Genomic DNA, 27446 nt, shown 5'->3' with positions numbered 1-27446 from the left:
CACGTACTTCCAGTTATTTAGATGGGCCAGTGCATACAGCTTTCTTTATGCTTGCACAGTTACAGCATGTCAATTATTTCTTCATAAATAAGCATCTCCAACCTCTGAACGAAAAAACATTTCTGATCTTCTGCCTACAGTGAGGTTAATTAAAAGGTTATTAAAAGGAGTTAGGCCTCACAATACAAAGAGATCTGCATGTTACTGCAAAATAAGAGAGGACATGAATTTAGCACACATTATTAGCACATGCATTATTCCACAGTAAGTACTTCATGCACGCTTTTACTACGTGGTAAAGGCAAGGAAGCTTATTCTTTAAAGAAAAAGGTGGAAGCTACCTGCTAAGCACCACTGTTAAGAGTATGCAAATAAGCACTAGAGAGCACAGGTCAATTTATTAGCTTTCAATAAATTGTTCATATCTACCTTCAGACATATCCTACAGGCTCCCCACTTCAAAAATACCATGTTGTGTCAAACACGTCATCTTCAAATATTAAATTGTGCCGGAAGCCCACTTTATGGGTTGCTCTAAAATGAGCCCACAGAGAGAAACACTTCAGATTTATGTCATTAGAACAGCAGAAGATATGGTGAGGTTCTTGCCACTGTTCACATAAATCTATAGACCATCACTGTAAATTCTGGTCTTACCTGTGAAGACCAGAATTCATTCCTCCTGGTCTTCCCGTCATCTTTAGCTTTTCTAAGCAGCCAGTAAAATACCCCAGCAGCCATGCTACTGTAGGTTCGATGAAAGACAATGCTGGCAACACATACTCTAGAAAATGGGTTTTAAAAAGGTTACTGAGATTGATTAGCTTACTGAAGAAAATCATTAAGTCATTATGATTTGATTCTACACCCACCCTTTCCCTCATCTCTCTGCTTCTCAAAATGGAAGTCATATCTGCTTGTTCCATTAAAACCAAACTGCAACGAGTTGCAGCATTGTCATGCTGTTACACTCCGTGTCAAATTCAGTCTACTAGCTTTGATAATTAAATGCACAGGTTTTGTGCATCCTGCTACATATTAATTTTTAATTCTTGTTATACTTACTCTAATTTCCCGTGTGATGTTCTCACTTCATGTAATGAACAGTGCCAAAAATATTTCACATGCTGCTAAATACAATTTGGGAGAAAGGAAGAATCAATACTAGAATGGCGAATCTGAAGGCATGTTAGACAGGACTCAGTGCCCCAGGGTACCATACTTCTGCACTAATGATGGCAATTTCAGTGACAAAATACTAGTGTACAAACAGGTTTGTTTTAACATTATTTAGCTGAAGGCATCAGCTATCGAAATTAAAAGACTTACAGACTTCACTTGTGAAAATATCAAAGTGGAAAAAAATGGTGTTTCGCTACTATACAGAAATAAGAATTAAATTGGGAAGCAGTGTTTCTTTGGAATTATAAAAACCACAAAAGTCATCCCAGCCATTGCTCACAAAGAAAGAAAGAAAGAAAAATAAGAGAGCTAAACACACTTATTTTTTGCTCAGATGTCAAATTCCTGCTGGCTTCCAGATCCATTCTTTGACTGTTTCTATTCAAAGGATAATAGAAACAATGTCTGAAATTCCAAGCTCTATGGACTGTAGCTACACATTTAAATGTGGTGCTAATCTGACAATACGAACATTAAAAAACACTGAAGCCCTAGATTATGCTGCAGAATATATTGCTATATATGCTCCCCAGAGATTGCAGAGTATAAATGCTAAAAGTTTTGCTTTTCTTTTTGAGTGTACAGAATTGCATCCCATCCTGGGGTACAAAACCTTAAAAAAAAAAAAACCCACAACACCCCACAAAACAGAAAACCTGTTTCCTATTTTCTTTCCTAAGAAAGCCTTGTTCATTTCAATGAGCAATTAACTCTGAAAGCTAACGATAATACCATCTTTTATTTTATACAGTCTGAACCTCAGACAACATACACAAATCTGAAGCTGAGGGACTACTGGGATGGTGAGAGCAAACTATGGGAAAGGATGCAGGCTATAGGGAAATCAGACACTGTGAAGCTTTGAAGGAGACAGGTCCTAGAATAAACTTCCCCTTGTATTATTATCTGTGCATCTCCAGATCCCTACAGTGTTGCTGAATTGCAGTTTTGTTTTTAAACAGATAACCCCTAGGTTACATGCATCAAAATACAGTAACTAGTTGTCAATATTTTGTTGTTTCATTGTTGATCATGTAAGCATGTGGTGAGAATGTTTTCTGCCTATGTTGAAATACAAACTGTCTTCCCATGCCTCACTGGATACAAAAAGCCCCTTACCTAGTTGCCAAAGTTGCAGTATCTTCCCTCTGCCAATCTCTATGACAGTTATGCACTGTGGATACACAAATCTGACACATTAAGAATGTTGAATTTACGATCAAAATACATGAAGCTCTGGGCTGACAACAATTCAGATTAAATTAACTGAAAAACATTCTTATTTATATGAAATTTTTGTAGAAGTTTACAGGTGGAGAAAAAGGCTAGGTGGGGACAACAATTACTTTTATCTCAGAAATAGCAAAGTTTCATGGTGCTCTTTCACGCATTTATCTGACAGCATTTAATTCCTCCCTACTCTCCAGACCTAGATGGATTTTCACAAATTAGGTAAGTAAATTTTATTCTAAAAATAGCTTATAATAAGCTTTTTTTTTTTCCCCCCTCTCCCCTTCCTCAAAATATTTCTGGGAAAAAAACCCCAAACCAACGTTTGAGATAAATCATTACAGTCTTGACCTACTTCTCTGACTTGCGGACAAAGTCCTGCTTACCCATAGCTTCTACTCCAATTAATTCTGTGAAAGCTCAAAAGGAATGAATTCTTAACTTTTGCCTGACTGAAGAATCCCCAAGACTCCCAGCTCTCTGCCAGCAGATGAAGCAGCAAGTCACCTATCCCTCTCTGGCTGACAGGGTGATGTTTGCTCTGCCTAGGCACTCTTAGAAAGGGAAAAATAAAGCATCAACTAAACTTACCCTTTTATTTGACAATAAAGACAAACGATTCAAAGTCAATTTTACAAAACCTATTTTCTAAAATGAGGGAATTAGGTTATTTTTCTGGAAAAGGAAATAGAACTTTGCACTCAAGTGAACAAATTTGTTATTTTAATGAATTCTAAACAGTGAAGCTTATAAGAAACACATTAAGGTACATTTTCTTCTAAATTGTCTACGGGCTTCCTCAAATTCATATGCCTCTTTTGAAAATTTTCTTTCTGTTGTTCCTGCCTTCTTACTGCTATGCAACATCCACTTGAAACAGGATCTACCTTAATACAATTCACAAAGCAGCTGTAGTTTCCTATATTCATATAAGTAAAGCACGAGACTAGCAAAGGCAGATTTCTAAGTGGTAAGAAGGAACACTTCTTAATAAATTAAGAGATAAAATAAATTGTTAGTGATGGTGACTTTTGCAATCCTGTCAAAAGTTGACAAGGTTTGAGCACAACTGGATGCTTGCAGCGATATATTTTTAAACTTCTATTTACTGCATAGATATAGATTTATATAAAAATCCCAACTATTTTGGTTTTTTTTTTAAACAGATATCACATGGACTATATGTATCAAAATACTGCACGTAAGAACTACCACCTTCTAGACGACATTAGGAAGAAACAAGTAAGTAACCTCATCTGTAAACACAGTCTAATCAATAATTATTAAGATTTTAGATCCATTTGTCTAATTTACGTAGTACTAGACATTGTCAGAAGGAAACCACAAACTAGACTGTGTCCAGTGCAGCAGTTCAAGTTCCCCAGTGACAACTTTTTACCTTTCTAAATCAACACATCCAGTGCAAAATCTTCATGTGAAAATAGACAGAGAAGACATTGTTTGGATTAAAACCACAAAAGTGACTGCTTCTCTGTGGCAACTGAGATCAGAATTATGAGGTGGCAAAACAGTATATAAAGTCCCATACCTGTGTAAGTAACCCCTGTATGAAATGGTTCTGAACTAAGCTAGACAGAAAAGACCTATTTCTTGAATATCCTGCTTCAGAGAGGCATCAAGGCCCTGAAAGCTGTGGTAGAAAATAAGGCTCTGTTCCAAGCTTTGTACCAACCTGATGCAAAAATCCAAGCAGCTTCCCTTTGCTGCTTAATTTCCACACGTCACATGGACAAACCAGGATGCAGTGATGCTTTCCTAGGATACAGAGAACTGAAAATACTGTTTGCTATACAATAAACCTATACACTAGAGAGGTAACCCTAAACACAAGTATGCCAATACATACCAAAGCAGAACTAAGAAGAGCTGTTCCTACAGATGTGTCTTACCTCCGTACAATAATCCAATGAGTCTCAAGATCCTTTACTGACTTCTACCTGTTTAGCTGTGCAGACCAAAGCCAATAGCCAGGCTAGTTCAGAGCTACTTGCACACCGATGGGCAAAAGTCAAGAGTTGAATGTTCTGTTTTGACCCCCCCCTCAGTTAATGCTAAATGATTAGGAACTTAATGCCTTGAGACATTTACTGCTCTGACAAATTTATTTGAATACGGACAGTGAATACAAAAGTATTCAGGAAGAAATGACAGTTTAAGGCTTGTGCATTGCTTCCTTTAAAAACAGGCCAATAAAAATCCAACTGAGCGCTCTGTAGCAGGTATCTTTCTATTAGTCAAAATACTTCTAGATTAGAGCACAGACTGCAGAAGGCATCCAGTTCCTCCTGTTTGTTCCCCATGCTGCATGCATGAGTGCAAAGACACTTCAAAAGGCTCCAGCAAAGCAGTCTATAACACTAGGTCTTTAGACAGGCCAGTGATGTAAAGCCAGCATTTTGATGGAAGTACAAACAGTAAAGTCCGGGAATCAACTAATGCTCTGATAGAAACATCTTTGACTTTAATGTAACAGCAAAAACAAGTAAGGAAGACTTATATCTACAGTATTATCCACATACCAACATGATGCCAAACGGTTCTGCTTTGCCTGTCACGTGTTTATTTGTCTGGCCAGTCTAGATGTCCCTCTTGCTTTTATTTCAAAGAACAAGCAATGAAATGAATGCACATATCAACTGTAATAGGTTGTGTATGGCTATTATCTTCCCAAGCAGCTAGTATCTCCAAAATAACTTTTCAAATGACAACTAAGAAAGGAAAAATCTTAGTGACTGATACAACAGCACTCCTGCTCTGAGGAGGAAAGGAGATGGTATTTCATGCACAGGGTAGTAGATTTTTGGAATGCCTTGTTGGCAGGATAGTGTAGGTGCAATAAATTTACAAGCGTGCAAGAATAGACTGGACAAGTACTGCGAAGAGGCCCTGAAGAAGCTACCAGACAAACCACAACAGGTTAGGTTGTCCTCAGTTGAAAACAGAGAGACCGAGAGACCACTGAGTTAGTCTTATGGTGAAAACAAACACTATAGATTATTAGCCTTTGTGAATAGCAAAGACAGGTCTGGAACACTCCAAAGAGCAGTACACCTATGCATTCGTGTTGGGACAAAACAAAAAGCACTATGGAAAAAAAGAACAGTTGTCCTGTTAAAACTACTCAAGAACTGAACTATAGAGATACTAGGTAAATGCTAATTAAAAATGCTCAGCTGTTATCAGCAATATATTCAATTGCTTTAGTAAGTAACAACAAACCCATCCCCAACCCCCACCCAAAAAAAAACTACACAACAAAAACCCAAACACCCCTCCCCAAACACACTTCTGGACTTCAGGAAATGTTACAGCACAGAGAGTAACCAGTATATACACTTTCCCCTCTTAAAGTGTCTTGCAATTGCTTTCAATATGCCATCACATAACCGATGAACAAACTCAATCTGTGGTATACTCAATATTTGGCTCCTTCATGAGGATAACTTACACCAAACGGCAGACGGTAGCTCTGCAATATGAGAGCTTATCTACCAGGAAACAGGTTACAACATCTGTTCAAATCTGAGAAGCCACAAAAACTACAACTAGGTCCTGCTCTGCCAATAACTGCTAGTAAAAGGAGATCTAACAAGAACTCAGAAGCTGAATTATCAGTCTTAAGACCCTCTTATAGCAGATGAATGAAGTTCACAAACTTTAAGACAGTGGCCTCCAAACTTCAGTTTTCCCCTCAGCTCCCTCTGATACACGGCCTCTTCATCTGTTTGCCTGAGAAGGGACACATGAGCGTGCTGCAAATACACTGACAGAGCTGCGGCTATCGGAATTCTGCAATGTGAGCGACCCACAGCTCTGCAGACAATGATCTGCTTCTCTAGGGCAGAACAGCTGCACGATGCTACCCTGAGTTTTACACTTTCTTAGTGCATAGCTGTCAGCTAACACAGCAGCATGAGGCTGCTAACCCAGTGCTTGACCCGCTGCAGCTGTGGCTGCTACTTCAGTGATGATACTACAAAGACTTGCACAGGCATTACCAAAAAGAGAAAAAAAATGGAATAGACTGGCCACAAAACCACTCCCTGATGATGACCTCAAACACCCATCTCTGAACATAACATTTCTCATTCCCCTATGGCAACAAGACATAAGCAAGCTGATAGCCTCCAAAGCTCTCTGGTTTGAGATTACTCAAATATTTTTGCATTATTTTGAAGTATATCACAACTATTATTTCCAGAATCTGTATCTGTTTAATTGTTTTTTTACACAAAGGCAGAAAATCCAAAGAACTTCAAACATCACAATCTGCAATAGTGCCATTTACACAGTGACAGGCAACTTTGGTTAGTATTTACCTGGATTTTTCCAAAGGCAGCCAGTATCTGCCCACCCTGTTTTCAGGAAGAGTACCTGTGCAGCATTGGGATAATAGTCTACTACACTAGCACAGTGAAATAAATAAATAATTATGTCCACATAAGTAAAATCTTCAAATTGAAATTTTTCCTAGAAACTCCATCTTTTCTTTGGTGTTTAATTATCTCCTCCTTATACCTGTTCCCCAATGACACATTAAACACTTCCATTAATCTTCACAGAAAGATAACAAGAGTGGTACCTGGACTGTTGTTTTTCCCTTATAGTGCAAGACATTTTATTTTGCTAGCTTTGGACTTCAATTTTCTAATTGAAGTTCCCAATTGTGACCTTCAGAACAGTGATCCGAAATGTATATTAAATTTCTGTCTTTCCTGTTAAATTTTATTTCGTCTTCCGCATTTCTTCATTTTTTTCAGATTAAGCTAACAGAGAGGTAGACAAAAATCAGCATTATCAGCTATTTCTCAGTAGCAGTAGTGAATTTAAAAAACCAAACCCCCCAAAACCACAACAGAGTACTGTGATGCAAAGACGACAGCAAAGGCCTGTCTGAGAAGACACTGTACGAAAAGCACTAGACACAAAGCAAATAAGCAGATGAACAAATTGCCAAAAGACCAAATCATGAATTTGGAGCAATTAATGCATGACAACCTATTAGAGCATCTGTACTTGTAGAACAGATAACAACAAGCCTTAATGCAGGCTCTCTAGAATAATCCATTTTGGCTCATGATAGACGAGGAGTAGTCATCACATGTTTATCCCTCTTTGCAAGACATTTTACAATAAATAACTGATATGAGTAAGAAGCATTGATATATGAACCACAGGGCAATTGCTTTTAAAGAAGCAGCTTATAGGTTTCTTCCTCTTGTTCTATGAAGACATATAAATGTTAAAAACAACAACAAAAAACTGTAAAAGAGTTAATCCTTTTACCCTTATCTGTAGGTTGTGGGTTTTTTTTTTTGTAAATAGACGTGAAATGTGCATTTCAGGTCCTGCTTAAGCTCTACAGAAAGGTATGCAAAAGAATTTCAGTTTAAAATTATTATTTTTTTTAACACCTGCCAACATGCCAGCAGACACAGTTTGGGAAGCATTTTGAGTTTTTATCATCACAGTGCTAGAACACAACAATGCTTGTATTTTTACAAGACACAAACTATGGAAATCTTAAGTACCTAAGATATCTGAAAGACATGTAGACACTTTGGCACTGTAGACAGAAAAAAAACAGCTCTTGGGAAAGTAGGAAAAGTGGCTTGGTCACAACAATAGTAAGAGGAAATAAAGGCAGCAGAATGACACAGAACAGGAGACAAGGCAGGAAATGAGAGTATAAGAAGTGAGGACATGCATTTCTATCCTGTGAAAAGACAAAGAACTACTAAAAGGAGACAGGATGGAACATTTACAGCAGCAGCAAGGTTTGCGGGGTTTCCCCCCCACCCCCTTTCTTTTTGTTTCTTGACTGAATTCAGATACACAGAAAATATGGATGATAAAACACACTTGCCCTTCAGCGCTTAAATCTTAAGTAGAAGAGAACAAGAACACTAATGCTTGCTATCATGCCCTGAAAGCTTTTTCCCCTCTTTCTCTCCCCAAATGTTGTCTCTGAGCTTACAAACATGACTTTTTTTTTTTTAAATTGGCCAGAAGTTTACTTTCAGGTATTCCAGCTTTTTGTGTAAGAAACAGCAATTATAAGAAACAAGCAATTTTACGGAACAGAATACTTTAGATCTCCTTCAACTTTTCTATTTTGTAATAGAAACACAAGACATAGAAATCTGGTTGCACACAGTCCTGTATTTTTCAGTCTTTTCCTATGTTATAGGAATCTGCAGCTCTGTATTTAGTCAAAAAGATGCACTGGAAACAAACATTTTGTCATCTCTGCAATATTTGCTAGAGAGATTTTTGAAGAATAGACTACACATTTTAGGTTAGTTTTCTGCCACTAAAACAGGGCCAGAAGTTATTCTTCAGCTAAGGAGTTGGAAATCCACTGGGTCCTGGAAAGCTCTGAACAGTCTGCTTGTCTTCAAGCCAAACATGCCACAAAGCACTACAATGGGCAAAGCAACTACATTTACACAGAAAATTGCTGTGTGGTTGCATATTGGACCCAGGGGAGACTACAGAACCAGCTATAAAATTTCAGGACAATACCACATATGAAGATTGTTGTATTACCCTACATGAGAACTACAGTGAATCAAAAATGCCTTTAACTAAAGGTTTCTTGCAAGCAACATACCTTGTGCACGTGTAAAGCAGAACCTTAAAGTAAGAACTGGTGAGAGTTACTTTTTTTACTTAATAAATGTAACACGTAATCTTAACTCAAGGAAATAAACTTCATATTATTAAATGATTTTAAAACCTCTCCTTACTGAAGTGTCTTAGAATAGCAGTCAGACCATTTTAAAAATCTTCCTGAAGTACGATAGAAGCTTTTTTTTTTTCTTCCCCTGTTAAGTTTCAAGAGACCTTTTGGACTAAACAAAGCAATGAGTCAAGTTTCATTGTCCTTTGCAGCCATCAGAACTGCCATGCAAGCCATTTGAGGAGTCCTTTAATCTCAAATTGTTTCTACTGATAGTACCAGATACAAATGAGAATCAATTAATATTATACTATAGTAAAAATTCACTCGCTATTTCTCTCTCATTTCATTTTATCCAAATGAAAGCTTTTTATTGCATGTTACCTGAAGGGAGTTCATACACAGCCCAGACAGCTCCAGGAGAGCACACTATGCAGTTAAAATAGCAATCACTGTAATAACAACTCCTACGTAGTGCATCTACTTAGAACACGATAAAACGTGATTTCCCCTGGCTATTGGCACAAGGCTGCAAAGCTATAGCTCCAGCATTGTTCATGAGCTGAGTGGAGGAGATAGGAATAGGATAACGCATCCCTGGAAAGGCAAACAACTCAAGCTACTGCATACATTCCAGGGTAGACAAGATTAACCGATGCAACAAGGGAAGCTCCAGCATCACCCCGGCACAAAAGAAATGTGATCAATTTAGGAAGCTGTTATTTTGTTATCTTGTCTCCTAATCAAAGTTGAGACCCCTGTTGCATATTTTACACAAACAGCCACCCACAAAACTTCACCAGCTTTTGAGCTACACATGCAGGACCATAATCAAAATGTCAGAGAGTATGTTTCTGAAAGATATCTAAACTTTTCAAGCCTCTAGAGTCAAAAGAGAAACAGTATGATATATGTGCCTCAGTTTTCCTAATCAGCTAAGAAAATACAGACATGCCTGTCTAAAAATTTCCTCTTGAATAAGGTCTAAATAACCATTCGACACTATACTGGTTTCAACTTCAGGAAGAGGTAAGCCAAGAAACAATGAATACTACTACTCTGGTCCAGAGCAGTCCCTCCAAACAAATAAATCTATAACCAAACAAATTTACAACTACTTTCCCAAACTATAAATGGCTTTAGAAGTATTGAGGAAGAACCAACTTCTCTCTTATGGCAGAAGAGCTGAAGTTCCTCCTAAGTAGGCAAATCTACAATCTTTTACTGCTCATTTTAGTCTCCGTGCCAAAGACTTACATTTTGGAAAGGGCTCGGATCCGCAGAAATTTTATTTGAACAGACATGTTTTCAGGTAAAAACAAGGTAAGTTGTTATTCCTCCTCACACAACATATCTGCAGATCTGTCTCAATGGAGTTTTCATTAGAGCTTACCTTCAGGAAAACAGGATCACCCTAAAGGAGCGCCAAGGCAGTAAGAACAATATGAACACTACAGTGCTCTCTATTCACAGGGCATTTAAACAGCACAAAGGTGCTTTTGTCCTCCAGCAGAATATCAGCATGGTGAATGTGGATATGACAAGAGACAACACAGAGGTAGGAGTTCCTCAGTCTTGAAACTGTCAGTGCTCACAAGGCACTTTTAAGACAATAATTTGTTTGACAGAAGAATAACTTTATTCTGCTTTGGCAAAGTACGGCATATAAATTTCTGAACGCAAGAAGCAATCCTGAATCTTAGAGTAAACTCTCTATTCAAAAACTTGCCTGGTTAAAGATAGCAGCTACCAGAAAAGTGGGGAACAAAACCAACTGCTATTTCAAAGGCTGACTGATTCCTTAACTCAAAGCAAAGCTGACTCCTCCTCAATTTTATTCTCCGTACCACACCAGAAGCAGAATGCCAATGAGTTTTATTATGATAGATTTCTGTGGAGTTAATTTATGGAGTTAATCATCCTAAGAGGCATTTCATACTGGGATGCATACAAACAATTTTATATACCATTATCAAACATTCAAGAAAAGACTCAGTCCTCTTTCATTCGTACACCTTTCTACGTTCACATTATGGCAGATGAATTCAACTTTATGTTGCTCTTAAGATAAGAAACCATGGATCTTGCACCAAATGGAAGTGTTCCGTTTCGTGACTTATTTTCAGCAACCATAAACTTGATGATTACTTTGCTATTTAAATAATCTCATTGTTTTGTTACTGAAGTAATCCAAATCTATTGATTCTGGACCTTGTTTTGTAATTGTCAGAATCCCATGAGTTTGAAAAACTAGGTATAATCACAGATCAGTTTGTCTCAAAAGATACAAACTCTTCAGACAAAACCACAAATGTAATGACTGGTATTATCTCTTTCCTATCTTCTGTATGGTCCTAATGGAGCAGCAAATGGGTGCGAGGGGCAAAGTATGGAGCACCAGTCATTTAGGAAAAGAAGTTTGGTGTTTTGCAACATCCACCATGCCTGGAAACCAATGTCCTCAGACCAGTACTTCCAAACATAGAGGTCAATCACCAATTCTCTAAAAATCACTTGGAAATGAAGGCGTTCCTGGATTTCTTAATCCAACTTTAGCTTTTTCTACCCTGATGAGTAACACATGGAGTGATAGGATATCCTGCACTTTAAAGACAAATTTGATCTTTCTGATACAGACATGACTGTAGCAGATGTCTGACCACAGTTGAAAACAAGTGTTTCCTCAAGACAGTATCAAATCTCAGTTCACCCTGGTTGCCTACAGACTAAAGCATGCCTTAAATATTTCTGCCATAGCAGAGGTGATTCATCAGAAGAGCATGATAGTGTTCATCACAACACTTGGAGCATGATAGTGTTAATTAACACAGCAGTTACAGGTCAGTTGTTCTCAGAATTGAACTCAAACTCTTAAGGTGCACAGTTATAGACAGTCTGATCTATTCTTTTGGTAATCCTCTGATCACACAGTAAATCATTCCAAGTTGCTAAACCAGAGAAATAACAACTCGATCACAAGAGCTTTTTATTGTCAAACTGACTTTGTCTAACATGCAGTGAAACCATCACAAGAACCAAGGATAACCAAAGGACACAAAACTACTCAGTTAGAAACTGAATAAGGGAGGAAGAGGGAATTGTCTCAGCTGTATCATGAAACTACGCCCTTACTCGACTTCAGGCATTAAGAAAACTGCACCAGGAGACCCTTACATTTGGCTCCAAGCATTTTCACACTTGACTATGTTCCCATTCTGCTGCACATAACCAAATCTGTCTCAACCCACAGGGAGTTGTTCCACTAATACTCACTTTTAGTGTTTCATGTACTACAGAGTACTTCAGATTCGTTCCGGTCAAGAAATTACTATGAAGACATGCATTTCTACTTTGTAGTTAGTTATGTTTCTAAAATTATTAAATTACAGATGGAGCTAAAGCAGCCTATTGACTTGGTACTTGCAATCCTATGTTGTTAATGCTCCCAATCCCCTTTAACAGTATAAAGGCAGGAAACTGCAAAAAGTTTAAGGTTCAGGGAGCAATGCTCACTGCAGTGGAAAATGACCGCTTTCATCATTGACAGTAAAAACAACTTCTCTCTAAACCTTTGAAAGCAAGCTCCAACATGCAACTGAGGGATACAAACTGTAGTTGGTTCATACCTGCAGCTACGCACCTCCCTCTAGCTGTTCCAGTCTTCACTCTAAAAGATAAGGAAAAAACAGACATTGAGTACTCCAGAGTTAAAATCGGATAATAACAATCACCATAACATGAACTCCATCTTGTAAATGCTGAGGACTCCAAAAGTAAAGCATATTTCTAATAACAGATGTCATCATGAGGTGGTAACAACCCTCATTAGACTCAAATGAAGTTGCACATTTCAAAAATACAGAGAATAAATGAAAGCGTACAAAAGAAAGGACTGCAAACACAACATGACTGAAAACAGAAGTCTTGTAGCTTCCTAATAACATTCAGTGGAATTATCCTACCTGTCTGGCTTTTTGTCTCTCATGACAGAAGCAGAGTTACCAACAGCAGTACCCACAATCCTAAACTCCTATATTATATTATTTTGACAGTAATACAGCATAGATGGAAATGTATGAAAATGCTCTGAATGAGGGAACACAGAGAACTAACAACATAAGGAAAAATATTATTTCTACATCTTAAGCAAATCATCAACCAAGATCCGCACAGACATTCTGTACTAGCATCTCATAAGTAGGGGATGCTACTCTGTGATTCAGGGTTCTCTTTTTGCAGATTCAGTAACTGACCCACAATAAAAGCTAGCGCATATTTAAATACAGATCTTGGACTGTTTTTGTTTTTTTTTTTTTTTAAAGAATTTGTTCTCTGCTTCCTCCTAGGTTATTTTGCAGGACTACACTCATGATAGTTAGCAGTATTTTACAGAAAATCCAGATCTGTTTACTTATCTACAGTAACTGCATCCATCTGCATGAAGAACAGTTATACAAGGCTATTTGAGTTCCCACATTTTGACTGCTTTGCAGGCCCGTTCATAACCTTTGTTCCGTATTCTTTGAGAAGTGTGGATAAGCAATCCGTATCCTTTTCTAACTTGTCTTGCAGTATACTTGGATATTTATCATATGTACTCATGTCCTCTTTTCCAGAGGAAGATCTCTTGAGAATTTTTTTATCCCTATTTAGTAGTAGTTTTCAATTGTTCTAATTTCTTCAGAATTTACTCAATTGATTTAATAAAATATTATAAACTCTAAAGGAATACAGAATCCTAAACAGAACAAAGAATAGTTTTCTTATAATACTACATAAGAACAATAAAAATCAATCCACAAATCCTGAGAAACATAACTTGAGTTACCTGAAATGTGTATTTTCAAAATTATGAATTGTCCTGGTTTGAGGTAAAACAGAACGAACTTCCTGTTCAGTAATTTTACTTCTTAGCTAGGCCTCTTCTAACTCTCTGAAATTAACAGCATGTTGTGTCTACAATGGTTCATTATCAGAGTGATAAGACCGATGTTTACAGTTTGTGCCAAGGAATGGTATGCAGAGAGGCTCTTGCTTATACTTATTGCTATAACAACCAACGTCAGCAAATTTTGTTATTTGCCCCGTTGGAGGGTTGGAAGCGGAAAAGCGTAGAGGGGTCCCACCTGCATGGAGGAGTGGACAGGACAGGTGACCCCAAACTGACCAACAGGATATTCCATCCCATCTGCCCCATGCTCAGTATAAAAGCTGAGGGATCAGAGGGTCAACTCTTTTTCTTCAAGGGCTGATGTCTGAGGAGGACCCTGTCTGTTCATCTGCCTTTGATCCCAATCCGTGGGTTCCTGACTCCATCTGTGGAATACAGTTCCCATCCGTTGCTGAGTCCAGCCTGGGACTTCCCCAGTGCCTGCCAGTGACGTCATCCTGGGAGCTTAAAACAGTTTTGTATATACTGTACCTATTTCATTATTTCCTTTATATTTTATTATTAATATTTCATTAAAGTAGTTTAGTTTCTTCTAAACTCTTAAATCTCTTTATCTCTCCTCTTCCTCTCCATGTAGGAGAGCTTGGGGGAGAGCATCTGTCACCAGCCACTGGCCAAAACCACGACATGAATTTATCTTTTCTAAAATATTACTGAAAACTGACTATTGGTCAGGAAACACTTTACATACTTATTTTTGTTCTGTTTTACAATAACATTCTGAATTACAAAGCTCCTATTAGTGATTCAGGCAAATATGTTACCTGAGGACACCTCCTTCCACCTCACCCACATTCCCTTGCTTTTTTGAAGTTTAATTAAAGAATGTTTGTTTATGGCCAAAAAATGGTCTCAGGTTTCTGCTAACAGACCTGGCTTCAAAACATCACGAAACACAAAGTTTTTGTTTTCTTCCTTTTAAACCCAAACTTTGCCAAATATTTAAGCCCTATGGAAGTATCATAAATGCTAAGTTATATTTCTGTGACAATCAGCTTTCAGAAAAAACTGAAATACGCAGCTCACTGACCTTATAAATGCTTAAGGATAAACTCATAAACAACTTTTTAATGTCAAAAAGAAAATCTTCCCTTCACACGTGTACCTATGTAAATGTCTATAGAATTAATTCAAAAACTTCAAAGGAACCAAAAGTACAGCTAACATAGCCAGAGGAACTCATAACGCTTGGATACCTTTTGGAAAAAATATATACCTCACTGATCAAAGGCAAAATCCAAGACAATAAAAAACTTTAAAAAGCAAGCAGCAAATCTGACAACCACTTGTAGAAAGCCTGGGAGAACGCTCTTAAAACATAAGTGTTTCTCAAAACAAAATTGTTTTAGTTTGGTTCATTTAATTGCATGCAGAATATAAATACACCAAATACTTCATTCAAGTTTATACAACAGACAAAGCTGGCCCAAAGGCCAAAAAGTCTGACAGCTGTATTTCTTCTCAGAAGAAATCAGGATTCTTGATACCTCAGATGAAGTTATATACAGCTAGCATGCTGGTAGCAATGTGTGTAGCGTATCAATTTCTGTAATTAACTGACATGGCAGTAAGCTCTTGTGCAAACTGCAGATTCACCAGAGCCTAACATGAGAAGCTTACAGTGAACTGTTTTCGTAGTTGCATGAGTGTAGGTTCTTAGTGGGGACAGCAAAACAATTAACCGGTGTAAACTGGGACATCTCATCATGGCTTTTGCAAAGAATATTTTTCCTGAAGTTGCACCCCTGACTGAAGTGCTGCATCTGAGTACAGATGTCACTTCCCAATAATTGTGTAAAAAGCTGGGAGAAACACCTGACAATTCCATGTAGAAAAATGAAGTTTTAACACTTAGATTTAACACTTAGCCCTGACAAATCTAAGAGTGACAAAATACACTCTCACTGATGAACAAACAGTTGAAACTTCTGGTATGCAATAGAATATAAATAGAACTGCATCTGGTAATGAAAACAAGTGGCTCTAGCCATTAAGTACTACATAATGGATCTGAGGCCAATAAATCTAATGATACTGCTTTGATACTTAGTAGCAAAACTTCAGTCTCACCAGCACCACCTGTAAGAGAATACCAAATCACTTAATGGATTCTGATCAATGAAATTACTGTCATAGTCAGCACTTTTCTAGGCTAGTTAGTTCTGATTTCTCATTACACTTTCCAGGAATTAATGTTTATGGGACACCAGGATTACCACTGACAATTAAAGAGGCTAACAGCTAAAACAGACCACACAGCTCAACCTCAGATATATCCTGGCGTCAACAGTCTCTCACATAAAAATCAACATTCAGTCTGGACTCACTGTGGATTTACACACTTTTAAGTACCAATATGGCCAATAATAAAAACTTGGAAATATAAAAATAACTATTTCTCTAGAGGAAGTGCAGGAGGGAGATAACGATGCATCAGAGAGTAAAGGAACAAGTGCACTAGATAAATCAAATTACAAATACAGAGGCCTACACAAATTAGATGAAGTTTCAATTACTGTACAGCTTAGGTCACAACCCACAGAAAGTATGTCACCTTCTAGTAAACATTACTTAGGAGACAGCAAGATGACAGAGACAGCAACAACAAACTGCTATAGTGCCAAAACCTCACCAAGGAAGCAGCTATACTTTCTTATCTGAGAAATGCCCTTCTACTGCAATCTTTACACCACCCAAACCTCTCAGCACCGGAAGCTACTTGCTCAACACAAGGCAACATCTTCTAGTCACTGCATCTGCTTGCTTTATTTTTGCAGAGCTGCCCAATACTATTTGCCTCAGTGTTGCCAGCGCAAGTACTAATGTGCATACAGGTTATCAGACAATCTGTACAATTAGCAAGTAGGCCAGCTGAATTACTCATGACAATATGTTTGACTATAAGAATGTAAATTTGTTCAACTTAAGGTATAGTAGGAAGAACAGAATGAAGAATAGAAGAGGTGCGCATTTTGGTACCACTGCAGATTAAGACAAAAAAAGAGAGGGGTAAACATTTTAAATGCCATATTTCAAGTTACTGTAACCAAATCATCATAAAATACTTGGGATGGGATGCAGACCGTATCTGCAATGTCTGTTCCATGCCCTGTCAGCAATTACAGCTTAACTTTCCCAGGATCGATCATTCGTCTTACAACCCATAATGAAAGTATAAAGAGACACAGTTTGAGAATGCAAAACAATCTTATGGTCTACTGTTGAAAACGTGAGACTGGGACTTAGAAGACATGAGTTCTATTACTAACTATGCAACTGAATAGCATTGGACAAGTCACTTTATGGTCCTAAGAGTTTCCATTTATACAGTATTATTATCTTGTTTTCTTTCTGAAAAGATATTTTGAGAACTAGTGACAGAATGTATTCAGTAGCAGTCAGAGAATATCATCACATTGTTACAACTGCATCTCAGCTGAAAATCTAGTAAACAACTTCATGGAAAGTTTCCACAAAAGATTTGTCTGTTAATAAAAACCAACAAAAGATTTAAACTTGCTATAATCCTTCCAGATTATGGCATTAAGGGACTCTCAAAATATCTCAAGAGTTGCAAATACAGAAGATACACACCAATGCAACATTTTATTTACTTTTTGAACGAGGATCCAAAATATTCAGAAAACACGCATTCATGTTTTGCTTTAGGGATACTGTACATGCCACAGGAAGACCTATCAAATGTGGCAGTGTTTTATGTCTTCTTTTGTGTAAAAGATTGAGGCGTAGCGAACAGAAACAATATTCTCAGTTTAACCACTAAGCCTACTTCTAGAAGCAACAATACTAGCTGAACTTTAACAACCTCATCCATCTCGGCCACAAGATTCAGATACTAACACTTTCACTCACCAACCATCAAAGGCAAGGTAAAAAATTCTCAGTAAGAAAATCAACCCCATGCAGTGTTTAGACAGATGCAGTATGTATAGCTCTATGTTAAAATAAGTCTTTTCTGATGGTATCAAGGTACTTACACACCGCTTTCTTTTGACCGTACAAAAGAGAATAAATTCAAATCCAAACAGAGAAGAAAAATGTATTGCAGGTCTCCCCACAGAGATACTCAAACACAGTCAGTATTCTGTGCTATTAAACCTAAAATATTAAAAGAGGACAAAGCGCATACGACCATTTCCAGCATCTACTGCCAACTTCAGAGGGAAAATAATTTTGAGGTGTCCCAATTTTGAAAGATCAGAATTGAACTGGATGCAAAATTCTGAGTAGGCTTGAAATTCTGTATTTACAAAATATTTACATATAAACGTTTCTATTTTATTTCAAAGCAGCACAACTAAGAAAGACTGATTTACCTTAAGCTTGTATGTGTCTCTTGCTTGGCTTATATTAGACAAATACTTGCCATGAACTCTACCGTGCAGAATATGCCATTGCCACGCCTGCAAACCAAAGAGTAAAAATATGCTCAATTTTTTTTTTTTCTTCTTTTGCAATAGGCACATGGTCCAATCCTTTGCAGAAGGAAATGGACACAAATCTCAAGTTACACTCATTTACATCTGCAAAGAACTGGAGTCAATGCTCTATTTTAAGGAATGAATATTGATTCAAGTACTTTTCAACAGCAAATAAATTTCATTAGCACTTCAAGAGATTTAACATTGGGTGTGTAGAGCTGAAGCTTTAAAAAATATTTTGTACTATTTCTTTTTCTTCATCAGAGGGAAACTGGCATTGCTGTGGGAACATTAACTCAGGAATGTCCTGACTTTTGTTCAAAAACCCAAATGAAATAAAATCTAACCATTTCACTGCAAAGCAGTTCTTCCTAAGCTTCTACTCAAGCTCTCTGAAGGTTTCTTATTTGTCATCATTTGTATATACACTTTGGTTTCTTTTTTGCAATATTTACCCCCTCTTTAGTATCTTTATATAGTATCTGAAGCATACAAACCACTGGAAATAATATAGAAAAACCAGAAAAAAAAATCTGCATTAATTTACAGCTTAATACCTACTGAAAATGCATTGATGCATAAACATGTGCAGCACTTTGAAGCACTATTTTTGACGGAATACCATTCATAAATGTAATGTCACACTTAAGATGAGCTTTTCTCTGTCTGAAGAAGCCTAACTTTCATTCTTAGTTACAAACATCTAAAGATCACTAATAGAATGTCTTTCCTACTGATGTCAGCAGCCTTTTACTCCACAAACTACCCTCATGGCCCCTTTTTTGACCCTGAAAAACTCCCTTGCAAGCTGCTTGCCTGTGGTGATTAACACTCACTGACTTTTGCCAGCACAGCTTTGCTTGCTCCTCTCTCGTTCCATGGCCTCAGAAACCCTCCCCGCTGTACGAAGCTGGAGCCGTCAGCCGATCTTAGACTTTAGCTGGGTGGGGGGAGACGGGGGTGGGAAGGATCAAGAGTGTCAATGCACTTTGCCAAGAACTAGACAGACTCAGTACTTGCTTCTAGTTTTATGCACGTATTTTCAGACATTCTTCACTTACACACTTCTCCATCAATTCTTTCCATTCACTTTTCCTGGAAGGCACAGAATGACATCAGATGGTTTCCACCGCTAGCAGGAGACGACTCCAGAAACTTTATGACAAAAACAAGTGCTATAAATACAGATTTGGCTGCATGAGGACTCAAAATAGACATAAAAGCCTCTTATATATCTTCCTGGATTCTCAGGGTTTCTGTACCTCATAGCCAGATTCTGGAAGCACCTTATACTTCCTGAATCAAAACCTCACATGTTAATAGCCTATGTGTGACATTCCTGATGTGAGGACAGAGAGAAGACAAAGTTCACCAATTTTTTCCCAAACAGCAGGCTTCTCTCTACAGCAGCAAATACAGCACATATCAAATACTACGTTCATAAAGAATTACGTTATGACAACATTTAGTACCTCCCTGTCTAGAACAAATGATATGTGCCACACCAGGTAAAGCATGCAAACAATTCTTACTTCTTTTTTTTGGGTTATATTACTAGATAAGACTGCATAGAAGCGCTCCATAAACATTACATAGAAATGGGGCAGAAATACAAAGCAACAGATCAAGACATTCCTACTGTAGATCCAGTTTAAGCCGATGCTCTTGCCAAAAGAATAGAGCACAACTCTTTCCTCACCAGCTATACATCCCCACCTCTGTATAACAAGTCTGAGAAAGGAAATGATCCAGGTGTGATCTAGCCTAACAACAACAACAGGAAAATAATTGTTTTAATCCAGACACGCTCCCTGATTCAGTTCACTACACAACCACACAGATGCTCTTGGCAGCACAAAGGAAAGGGGAAATGCCTGAGAGATGGAACAAGCCTCTTTCAGAGCAATACTGGCATATGCTCATTCAAATTACTTGCGGAACTACATCATCAGATTTAGGTGCTGAATTTCACATAATTAATTCCCTACTGATTAATCCTTTTTAAAGGCCTTGAGTGATAAATGAGGCTTCCACTACTTCTATTAAGAAAACACTTGTAAGAAACATATGCATGTTCTTACATATAATCACCTTTACTCTCCAATTCTTTGTCAGTGGACTGCGTCCAATATTTAGACATGTCACTCCCTATCCTTGATTAAACTATATGATTCAGCTTTTTAAAATCACAAGTAAATCTTTTTCAACTTTCACCTTTCACTTATTCTTCCTGGAGTTTAATACCTGTAATTGCTTTTCAACAGCAATTATAAGTTTAACTAACTTCAAATGAACACTGGGCTTAATTCCAAATTTCTGTAATCTTCCCACATGTCCACCCTTAACCTAACTTTATTATTCAACTGCAAGACTATGACATTAAAAAAAAAAAAGGAGGAATTCTTTTTGTAAAAAATAAAAGCAATAAGGTAAGAAGAAAATAAAAAATTATCCCTTCCTGTGGAATTTCAGGACCTTCAAAGGACGTCAGAGAAAAGTTAATTTCTCACTTGTCTCCAACCTTGATGAAACTTATTCTGTAAACAGGATAATACTGCAGTCAATCCTGAATGGATGACTGGGTATTCTCCCTTAAACTCAAAGTATGTATGGCAAATATGATTTCCTGTCCTTATACATCTAAAGCATTATGTTTTGCTACATGAATCACTTGAACTCCTGGAAACAGGCAGAACACTTCACCTTTTTTGCACTAATGGGCAATAGGTGCTAGACAAATTTACTATATACGTAGCTCAAAGCATCTGTTTTCCAAGAAACACAACTGACAGCTTAGCTTAGCTCTGAACAGTGTCACTTTCTTACACATTGCCTTTAGGAAGAATCTTGCAAAATGGAAGATTTAAATCCCCTAGTGCCATTCTACAGCCTGGCTTTATCTTTCATCTACTCAGTGCACTTGGTGAACATATATTTCTTTAGCGTTCTACCCATTTATCATGACATCCTTCACAGAATGGACAAAATATTTTTTAAACATGCAACAGTATACTTCCAAGAGGCCTTTGAAACTGCCTAATCATATTGCTCCTACAAGACTACAAGCAAAAATTAAGTATGCTACCAGAAAACACTTCAATGTACAGAAATTGTATAACCCCAATCGCTGGCATCAAACAGTACCAAGATTTGCTTTTAATTGGTATTGTAAACTCAGTAACAGTTTAGATTATGGTTTTGCCACTTTGCTCTGGCTAGTATAAAGGAAAGGATGTCAACTAGGGAGTCAGGAAGTGAAAAAGTGAGAAGAAATAAAGGCAGAGGGCTTTAAGAGGATTCGAAAAACTGGGAAACATATCAGGGCACTTAAGACAACAAACTTAACATCCCAGAAGCTGCAAACAATGAATTCCATAGGTTTTCCAGACAACTACTGCAGTGTGTCCTCGTTACACAAAGAATGATCAGAAAACAGACACATAACAAAGTTGCTTGAGTTCAAGAATGAGATGACCCTCTGTCACACATCAATTAACCACAGTTCCCTGCCTGCAGACACAGTGCGATTCAGACACTGCCGGGCAGCTGAGAACTGTCAATTTGCCTCCAAAACTTGCTGCTTCTAAATTCAACAAACACATAGCTTTATCAGGAGGAAATACACTGAAGACACTGAAAATGGTCCTCAAGACCGATTTTAGCAAGATGCTGCCTTCTGTTTCATAAGTGAAGCCATGTTTTCCTCACTCAAATTCCAGAAACAAAAGGCCTGATGCCTACTTGTATAGATATTCAAAAGGCAGCAGAATTTGTAAGTGGACAGCATCCCCTAGAAGACAGAAGTACCCTATAACCTATTTCCCTCTTTCTCCCTCTCAAAAATTTATTGCCAATGTTAATGGCAGATCCAGTTGCTGCCACTATTTTAAGCACCTTTCCGATACTCAAAGAACACCATATCAACAGTTTACTACAGTGTCAGCAGCTAACAGTCTTCCTGCCCTATTTGTTCACCTGATCTACTAAAGAAAAGCAGGGCCTGAATACAAAGTTTATGCAAACACATAGCCAGGGAAGTCCTAGCTACAAGTTTCCAGCTCTTCCTAACAAGGTATTTCCTGCAACCCCATCCCTCAGCACCAACTCCTTATTCCAAACTAGGCTGGCCAGGGTCTAGCTCCTCATTAATCCCCCTTGCCCATAACAAGCAAAGACAGTGCTCAGTTCTTCCAGGACAGGATCTAGTTTTCATTAATCTTCATGGCAGACAGTGACAACATACCTTTTATGGAAAGATATAGGTCCTGGCTAATCACTCCCTAAAGCAGGCAGGGACACTAAAATCCTCACCCTAGAAGACAGCAGCTCTTTTGAAGGTTAAAACTGTATCCTTCTGATGCGACTGCCACCCATTACATACTCTCCCTGCAAGACAACTGCCTTCCCTCCTCCATTCCCAGCCCCTAGACTCCAAATTTGTATAAACTGCATTTCACAAAAAAAGAAAACATCCACAAACAGATCACCTTTCACTTGGAACGCCAGTCCTCCCCAGAGACGCAGAGACAGACAGACAGACGGATGTAATGACAGAGACTGTAAGCCCTGGCTCTCAATTCTGCTCAGTAAATGCCGAATGCACACAAGGCCAGCCACACTGCCTCGTTAGCTAGCATGCTGCTGCTGTACAAATATAGAAAGCAGAAAGTGGAACAACCGTTTCAGCAGAAGAGATTCTACTCCGCTCTCTGAGAGGGAGGAGCAGGGAGCTGAACCAGCTGAACTGCTTTACCCATACATGGTCTCTGAAAGAGACCATTGCTAAGACAAGTTCCTTTACACACACACACCCTCATTCACTGTCACACTGTGCAGAGGGGAAAGGAATTAAAGTGTACAAACTTAAAGGAGTTATTGTTTTGAAATGAGTTCCAAGTCCATTTTGCTTGAACCCACCTTAATAACGCAGAAACGTCCAACACTTTTCGTCCACCAGAATCCGGGTAGCAACTCAGGCACAAGACAAAAATCTCCCTTCCAGGGAATCCCCACATCCACTAGCATTTCAAGAACAACTGATCTGGCCAGGTCTTCCTTGCTGCTTTTGGACACACACATCCACATACTAAGCTCTTAGTTTGACCTTCCCCCCAACCCTAAATTGAATTACAGCAACCTTTTTAAACCCTTCTCCCTTTTTAAGTATTTTCCTAAACCAGTAAGCACGACCTTTCCCATTGCTTGATACAAACTATTATGGTGGCCCGCCATATCATGTCTGCTTTCCCAGTAGTCCTTTTTGCCAGTGTTTAAACACAAACTAAACCTTTTTCTATGCATTCTTCTTAAAAATGGAAGAAAACCACTTCTATGCAGCGTTCCCCTCCCCCTTCACATTCTGGCATGGAAAGGGAGCAAAATTAGTGTAACTGAAAACACGAATCCCTAGGTATTCAAAGAAAAAAAGATAAAATGGCATAGTACCTGATTTTTTTAGTACACAGGTATGACAGTCTGCAACCTTGAAAGCAGTTTCACTTATATATAAAAGTATAATTTTTCATATGAGAGACTTATTACTCTATGCTTCTGCCTATCTCTTATACTTAGTGTATCCCACATTTCTGTGGTGATACAAAGCTATCTTACAGAAGTTACTAGAAAAGTTCTCATGCAAATAAGTGGAAGTTGCAACCTGCAGCTATATCAGGAATGTAGTAACCACCAATTCAGAACTAGGACAAGTGCACTGGTTCAGTAGTTCTGTTAATCTGACTTGCAAGAAGATAAAAAAGTGCTGGTATTTAAACCCACAATCTCAATATTTTTCAAATTTCTCATGACTGAGATAATGGCTTAGACTGAAAATTCAGGATGACACCAGCATACTCAGAATTACCTGTATGCCTAAGCATATCCTGAATTATTTTCCTCAAAAGATCAAGAATATGTGCCCTAATTTTTCTCCCCAGAAAGCAGTCATGCAATGCCTATTAAACTTCGTTTTGTATTAAATGAATAATACTTTAGAACTCAAAGAAATTCTAAAGAAAATGCTGCATCAAAGAAACAGTGTCATAGCAGCTTCCACACTGTGAAATATAGACAGTACCACCTACAGCCTGCCTCTGATAGCGATCAAATTCTGGAACTGAATGCACAATCCAAAATGTAATATGGGTGGCTTTACACCATAAATATCAGAATATTCTCACTTATCTTTCCCAAGTGTACCAAGCATACGATCACAGGTCTCTGAGCAGTCAAAACTGCTTTAGAGAAATAAATATAGAACCCTTATTTTTTCCCCAAAGATTTTGCATATTGATCATTTTCAGTGGTAATATCACTTCTAATGTCACTTATGACTGTGCAAGGAATCTTCAGATTCACTCATAAATTGTGCTAGACACTGTACAGGCATGACACAATGACAGGCAGGACAAAAAAAACCCAGAAGAAATAAAATTCTTCACTAAGTTGACCTGTCATCAAGATGTCTATTTTTTTAAATTATAAGTTTAAATGGAAAAGAGGAATTTTTGGAAGGCAAATAACAAGGAGGCTCACGTGAGTTGGCAAAAACCTTTTGAGATGGTGCTCTGCTTCAGAATCTAAGACTATAAACGAGAGAAGAATTACTTTTCCACTGTGTTGTGCCTACAGGAAATGCAAGAGCTAGATTTGACATTTAAACTATATTCTCTCTTTCTGAAAGACTGAGATTTCCTTGCTTTCTGAAGAATCATTTATCAAAGCTCTATCTTGCAAGATTTTGCAGAGGTATTAAGATGCCTAGTGTCCATCCTGCAAATCTCTACATGTACTAAATTAAGAAAGATAGTATCATTTTTGTATGTAGACTTGGAAATTGTCTGCTAAGCACTTCATTTGAACTACAGACTTCACAAATAACCAACTCCTCTGCTTTGAAAAAAACAGACATGAACATTCTCTTTCCAACAGATTCTGAAGGATTTGTGGATAGTGTGCATGTGTTGGAATATCTTTTGAACTGCATAGTTCAAGGCAAAAATAGACAAGAATATTGATGGAATCAGTGAAAACCTGAATTCTAAATGAAAAGATGTTTGAAGAACAATAGTTTTACTTTGACATGTGAAATACTGAAATCTAGCGGATAAGAACTACATTATTTTTGTGACTGGTGCAGTACGAAACAGCCTGCAGACAGAAGTGAAAGCTACCAGAGAACCATTTTGATGGAGGTGGAAAAAAAAGCCAAGGTCTGAAAAACTCTAATTAATTTCAAGTAAAAACAATGTAAGACATCACAGAACTCCACCTGAGTTCTTAGGAGAATCAGAGAGAATTCAGTTCTGAAAGAACACTCAACATGCAACAAAAAAAAAGTCTCCAAAGGAAAGGCTGCCAGATACCATACCAGCATGACGCTGGACACCCAACAAACACTCATCCTCTTACCCACATACTCATTCAAGATCTTGAGGTGTGCTGGTGAAAAGGACAAAGAACCCTGAGTGCCTGCTTATTTGCATGAATTTCAGCAATATCTAAGCCAGCTATTCCAAGTTATATTTACAAGTAATTTAGTTAAACCAATGTCAAAATCCCAGAGATACGATTTTACATCCAGTTTATACAATCTTAGTCTACCTGGAACTTTACCACTGCAAGCCAAGCCATTAAATGTACACATAAATCTACTCTGAATCAGTACCGACTCATTACCAAAACTTGCAGTTTGTCAGTTTGCCACTAGTACTCTGCCTCTAACAGAGCAGCCAGTAAACCAGTGTATCTTTTCTAAAAACATAACAAAAAAACCAGACCATGATATACTGAGAATACTGAAGATAGAAGGGCAATGTGCATACATGGGACAGAGAAAACATCTTATGGACAATGATTCTGCTTTTGCCATAAAGCTTTCACACACATATACCTGTGCCACAAACTGTATCACCTAAACTGAACTTCTTTACGAATAATTGAAAACTACTGAAGACTTATGTTCAGCTATCTAGTTGCTCACTGTTTGTTCATCCTGAACTCAGTTACCAACAACGTATTTTATTTTAAAATGCACAGAGTTTTATGCTACTCAAGATGTCAGAAAGAAAACTTCCTTTACCTGGGATGACGATTGCGGTCAAATAAATAATCCTGCTGTCTATCGCAGTTCAGGCTTGTGAGCTATTCAACCCTACAGCAAAGCAATCAAAGACTAATTTGTACTGAAGCTTTAAAGCAGTTTACATTTTCTCCCTTGCCCTATGCAAATTTCCTGCTTTGACCTAATGTATATTTCAGCTTTACGTGTTTGAATCTCGCATCAGGTGCAAACAAGATGTATTCAGTTGACCTTTGTGAAGTCTCCTCTTGAAAATGTGAATGCTAAAGTGCTCTCTTTTCGCTGTTATGCCCCAAACACAAAGTGTCTTGGCAGGATAATCTAGAATAGGTGTAGACAGCAACAGCAGAAAAGGTGCTATCTTGCACTTTTTCATATAACACAAGAATCTCTAATGACAGAAGGAAGGGCAATAAAACTACTGGCTACTTTTTTTCCAATCAAGATAATCTCTCCTGCCTCCAGAAATCTTGTAACAGGATCACAACTCAAGATAGTGCGTTGTGATACTTCAAGAGAAATATCCATTAGAGGGCCCAAATAACATTTCTCAATTTACAACTCCAATTATAACAAACCCTGAAGTATTTTACTCTGCTTTGATTTAGACTGTTTTTTCCCCCTGCCAAATAACTGATCAATGGATGAAACTAATAATTTCTTGCCTGAAGGCAGTTACCAAAGCAGTGAATAACTATGCACATAGTCCTGGAAAATGGTAAACTAAAGGACAAGAAGCAATACTGAACATGCCTAGATTGAAATAAAACATTTAAGACATTCATGGCATGAATGAAAAATAAGAATGCAGAAATATAAATCTGAGTCTGTTGGACTACTCCTGCTGTTCCAGTAGCAAAA

General features: G+C 37.8%; 1 protein-coding gene across 23 annotated transcripts in view; it reads right to left on the bottom strand.

Moving 5' to 3' along the window:
- The window catches only part of CELF1 (CUGBP Elav-like family member 1), a 70968-nt gene that overhangs the window by 40318 nt on the left and 3204 nt on the right, over positions 1-27446 (bottom strand). For 16 of the 23 annotated variants that reach the window (XR_012586678.1, XM_074584359.1, XM_074584363.1 and 13 more), the window contains one exon: positions 12742-12782. The exons of 2 other annotated variants lie outside the window; for them this stretch is intronic. The gene's annotated coding sequence lies outside the window, so the exon portion shown is untranslated. Of the gene's footprint in view, positions 1-12741; positions 12783-18403; positions 18491-27446 lie in introns of those variants that run through there. 5 more of the 23 variants (XM_074584370.1, XM_074584365.1, XM_074584348.1 and 2 more) reach the window with 4 other exon arrangements.

This window comes from Larus michahellis, chromosome 4 (assembly GCF_964199755.1).
Source record: "Larus michahellis chromosome 4, bLarMic1.1, whole genome shotgun sequence".
Taxonomy (NCBI): Eukaryota; Metazoa; Chordata; class Aves; order Charadriiformes; family Laridae; genus Larus; species Larus michahellis.
This window is presented reverse-complemented; position numbering and strand designations above follow the sequence as displayed.